Raw genomic sequence first — 5,221 nt, forward strand, 5'->3', positions numbered from 1 at the left:
CTGACGACAGCCATGGTCCCCCACGTACCATCCTGTATCACACTCCTGGCTATTGGGCGTTTAAATGTGGCTGTTGCCACTGAGAAGCTGAATTTGAAACCTCACCACATATTAGTTAAAGCAGATTCCCACATGCACATGTGGCAGTGGCTCCCACGTTGTTATCCAGCAGGTCAAGAGTGCTGACAGCTTGAAGGATGTTGGAAGTGTGAGTAAATTCTGAATCATGTCAGAAGAAAAATCTGATGCCAGCAGAGAACCCCACAGCTGATATATGTTTTAACCATTGTGCAAGAATACTTTGTGTCACGCTGTTAAGCGACATTTGTACCATGCCACTTGGGGCCGGACACGGAGGGCGGAGCACACTGTCCCCTGCTCCTCACAGGCTTAGCGATGTCCTGGAGGCCCCAGGCACCCTTGGTCCCCACTGATCCACTGCCCTGCAGAGGCTATTGGCCTGGCTGTCACTTAGCCTCCCTGCCCACCAGCTGGGCAGACCTGCCAAAGCAGTCCTACTGTTAAAGCACAGCTTGTTAAGGCTTAGCAAAGTCGAAATTTATTTTATCTGACAAAATACATCTTGCTAAGTGTGCATAGATGGTTCTGAGGCAATGTTGCGTATGTCTCATTAAAATAGAGAACGGTGGACTTGGGAAGGACCCCACCACTCCTCTGTGCATCCAGCGTTTTCACTTTCACTTCGTAGATAAAGGGATGGAGCTCAGAGAAGCTGTCATGCCTTCAGCCAGACAGTTAATCAGTGCCAGAGAAGAAGCTAGAATTCCCGTCTTCTTCTTATCCAGCTTCTTTTTAGTCCAAAATGTGGTTTATCTGTGTTGTATCTGGACACACAGCACATTTTTGACAACATTTCAATATGAGAGACATGCTGCTTGATTAACAGTGCTCTCCTGAATCTTCATTTCCTTCCAGTGTCTCCTGAATGGATAAAGCCCATTTCTGATGAAAGAATTCAGCTCAGAGAACTCACTTCACTGCATTCAAATCAGCGCCTTAAACAATCTGCACTGGGAGCCTTTGTTCTGGATTCCACTGTGAGGTGATAATGAGGTGCAGAAAACTAATTAGATCATCAGACAGAGCTGTCTGGTTGCCATCTGCTGAGGCTGGAGAGGGGAGTCCCTGGCTGAACCCAGACTAGGGACTAAAAATAGCCACTTCCCTGTTCCTTGTCCCATTTTTGCCTGGGCTAGTGGCTCTGGTCTCTCAGCTGGATGGGAGGTCTCAAGAGCTGCTCATAGCCCCCTGGGTTCTATCAGTTTTCCCGTGGGGGTCACTCCTACCTCTCATGGGAGAGCACTCTTAGTGGATGCATTTACAGGGAGTAGAGACGGCTGTGGGTCCAGGCATGTTATTCATATGGGCCGAGTCGTCATGCCCCAGAGCACGTGTTAGGCAGTGTCTGCTGCTGGGATGTGTCATGAGCTCTTGGGCCAGCTTTGCAGGTGACCCTGATATCCCTGTGCCGTTTTACCATGGATGCTAATTGCTCCTTCCTTTGGGACTAGGTATCCTTTCTTTATTCCTAACATACCATTCTTCTATTTTCTAGGAAGAAACCTTGCTGTCCTAGGTTGTGAACATGCTAAGACGAACTCACTATTGTATACCTCGTCCTCACCAGGAAGGCAAGAAGTTTCCAAAACAGGTGGGAATTTTTCTTATGTATAAAGTATAATAAAAAAAAGATGGTGAACCTTTACATTTTAGGACTGTATTACAATGAAAGACACATTGGTATTAATTCTTGTCAGAATACTGCCCCTCACCCTGGACACTCTTATCCCATCATTCTTGTAGTCCTGGAAGTCCACTTGTGCTTGTTTTTAGGTATTCTGTCCTGTCTGCCTTTGTGTCCAGAACCACTCAGAGCATTGACCTTTATCATCATTTTGACTGTGAAGAAGAGCTAGTGCCATATCTGTTAATAAGTTGGAGAAATATGATCATGTTTCTGTTGCACAGATATTGCTATAAATGAGAGGTGATCATAAAACAAGGAGACATTAAATTTAAAAATATTGTAGTTGGGCCAGGGATTTAGCTCAGTGGTGCTGCTGCCTTCCTCGCAAGCACAAGGTCCTGAGTTTGATCCTTGATACTGAAAACAAACATTATATAAGGTAAACACAATGTTATTACTCTTCTCAGAATACTCAGAATATTTCCATACCCCTCCTGTGCTCATACAGTTATCCCATTGCTCCTAGCAATAAATCTTTTTCTTTAATAAGATTTAACAAACATTCACTGTATCTTCTGCTCACCCCTTGTATATGCCCTTGGGTTCATTGTTCAGGGCTCTCTGGGGAAGTTCCCAAACTCTGGAGTTGGTCCACAATGACAGTGTGTGACATGTACGCAAAGGATCACTGTCACATTATCCTGGCCATTTTCATATCATGATCCAGAACTGAAAAGTCAGCTTCTTTTAGAAAATCAGTCAACTCACATACTCAAGTATAAACCAAACAGGAAAGGGTATTTTCCATTTTCAGTGGACCACAGCCAGAAATCAGTCATATTTGCATTAATACTAAATGACACTTTTGGTGTTGGACTAAGATTGCTCTTTACTGATAATTCTTCTCGTACAGGTGAGATATTTTTTAAGTTTTACTTATGCCCTGAAAAAATCCAAGTGTCTTTCTACCTTCTTTTAAATCCATGTTTTCACTCCAAACAGGTCTTTTTCACCCTTTACTTAACATCAGCCACAAAACCTCTTTGTTGTCAAAAAGTAACATCTCTAAACTTGTCCGTGATTGAAAATAAGTGGAGAAGAATCTAAACAGCAATCACCATGGAAACAGACAAGCACGAAACCAAAGGAATGAACACAAACCAGCTGTCCAGAAGCAATATTAGAGGAGTTTCAGGCATGGTCCTAAATCTTTCAGACCTGAATCCCTGAATTTCTTCTTCTATCTCTATACACATTTTCCCAGGATACGTTAAATGACAGTGTCACATGACTATCTATTCTTTATGTTTTAATTTTTGGCTCCATCCTGAGACACATTTTTATTTTTCGTTTTGAGACAGGGTCTTCCTAGGTGCTGTAGTCAGGGTTTTGGCAAGGGAATACATTTAATACAGGACAAATTATTTATAGGATTATTGTATAATATTCACCCAAAAAGTCAAAGGTAGAGGAATGCAAGAGATTAGCCCCACACTAGGGACCCCGAGGATGCTGGGCCTGGACCCCACAGCAGTGTCCCACACAGTCCAACTGAAGGCCAAGAGCCCAAGACAGTGTCCTCTGTGAGTCCAGACAGTGCCCTAGCACCTGTGGCAGTGTCTCATGTATCCGTATTGAGGATCTGCACTGCGAAGACCCAAAGGCCAGTGGTGGAAGCCAGAAAACCTATGTTGGAGGGATGAAGGATTTGTGCCACTAACCCAAGGGATCTGCCCTGGAACCAGGTGAAGATCAGAGCTCCCCTAAGGAGAACAGCAGCCATTCTCAGTGACAGTGAGGTTCTGAGCTCCTCCTCTGATGAGAACAGCCAAGTTTGCATCAGGAAAACCATCCACAGCAAGCTTCTCCAAGAAAATCAGCGCCCATGATCTTCCCCTCCAGATCTCTTTTTATTCCATTAACAACCACCCTCAGGTGGATCCTCCACGTCCAACCAGGCTGATCTAGTTCAGCTGGGCATTTCAAGTTGACTATTGGTTAATCCACCACACCAGGCCAGGCTCCATCTTGCAGTCCTGCCTCAGGCTTGCATTGTCCTGGGATTACAGGTGTGTACCTCCACACCTGGTTTACCGCCCACTCTATCCTTATGAGACTTTAAAGTGCCAGACCCACCTGCTTTCCCCCAACCTACTGAATGCAGGTAACATTGGGACACCCCCGCTTTCCACGTTGACTTTCTCTGTGTCCATGTGCATATCCTGGCCCTATCCTCCAGGCTGCTATCTGTTTTCGCGCCATATTTGCGCTACAGGACTTGTAGTTTGGATGCTGGACTCCTGCTCCTCAGCAGGAAGTTTTAAAGATGGCTGCTCTGAATTTGCTAGAAAGGCCAAACCTCAGCCCCACCCTGGGCGGGAGAATCACTTCCGTCCTTAGTCACAGCCTCTGAAGCTCATGTGAGATTTAGGGTTTCTCCATCTTGGACTCCAAGCCCTGGCTTGTGCACCTGTCCCACCCCACACCTCTCCTGTGGGGTCGTCTGAGTGGCCTTTGCCCCTTGCTCCTGAGCGCAGGAGTCGCACTCAGCTCTTCCCATCTCTCACAGTGACACATTGTGGTGTTTAGTTTTTACTGTTCTGCATGTGTTCTCCTCCCTCCAGGGATTTACAAATTCCCTCAAAGGCAGAATCCTCTTCTGAGTCTTCTCCCTGTTGCACCAAGTGGCCTGATGTACACGGTTCCGCTGTATCGTGAGGTTAGCGAATGAAGTGTGTGTGACCCTTGCAGGAAGAGGGCGCCGGTTGGGGTTTGCTTTTGGAAAGTGTGTATGTGGGAGGGCTGGAACTGTCAGTGACCCGGCAGGACTACAAGGAGGAGAGGGAGTGGTGCAAAAATCTCAGCTCAGGGTGGCTCCTGTTGTAAGGACCAAGTTTTCAGGTCGAGGTGGGCTCCCTCTGGGCCCCTTGCCCACAATAAAGCTATAAAAATTCCATTCTATATAACTCCATTCTGTATGAGAGTCTCCCTGTGTTTCTGTTCCTCTTTTTAGGGCATCTCTGTTTTAGGCTACCTCCACCCTGTGTTTCTGTTCCTCTTTTTATGATCTAAAAATAAATCTCTCCTGCTTATCCCTGCTTCAGATAATCAATAAGAACTGATCCTGGCATTATTCAGTTTAAGATAATCACGTGTTCTGTCAGAACGTAGGTACTAGTAATTTTCCATAAGCGCCCTCCCAGTACCCCTCAAATATCCAAAAATAAGTGGAAGATAAAAATAACATCTATAAAAAGAGAAAGCCTCCTCAACCCTATATAGTCCTGCTTCAAAGATGGGTCTGGACTCTCGGTCTAAAGCTGCTGTGATGGTGACACCCGAGGGTCCAAGCTTGATCTTGCAATAAACTCCTCTTGTAATTGTATCAGACCTGACTCCTTGGTGCTCTTTAGGGACTTTGCGACTTGGGCACAACACTGTTAAGCCCCTCGCCCCAGTATCCAATGCTCATTTGACTCCTGTTCCTGTGGGATGATAGGTTAAGAAAACATC

The 5,221-nt window shown here is 45.6% G+C and overlaps 1 long non-coding RNA gene across 1 annotated transcript; it reads left to right on the plus strand.

Annotated features, from left to right (window-relative positions):
• The first annotated feature begins 1,141 nt into the window (after positions 1 to 1,141).
• LOC104862699 lies at positions 1,142 to 2,968 on the plus strand. The gene is made up of 3 exons (XR_780409.1): positions 1,142 to 1,469; positions 1,577 to 1,672; positions 2,711 to 2,968. It is a non-coding gene; the product is annotated as an uncharacterized LOC104862699 (long non-coding RNA).
• Positions 2,969 to 5,221: the final 2,253 nt, after the last annotated feature.

Source organism: Fukomys damarensis, unplaced genomic scaffold, assembly GCF_012274545.1.
Source record: "Fukomys damarensis isolate Sample0158 unplaced genomic scaffold, DMR_v1.0_HiC HiC_scaffold_17, whole genome shotgun sequence".
NCBI lineage: Eukaryota > Metazoa > Chordata > Mammalia > Rodentia > Bathyergidae > Fukomys > Fukomys damarensis.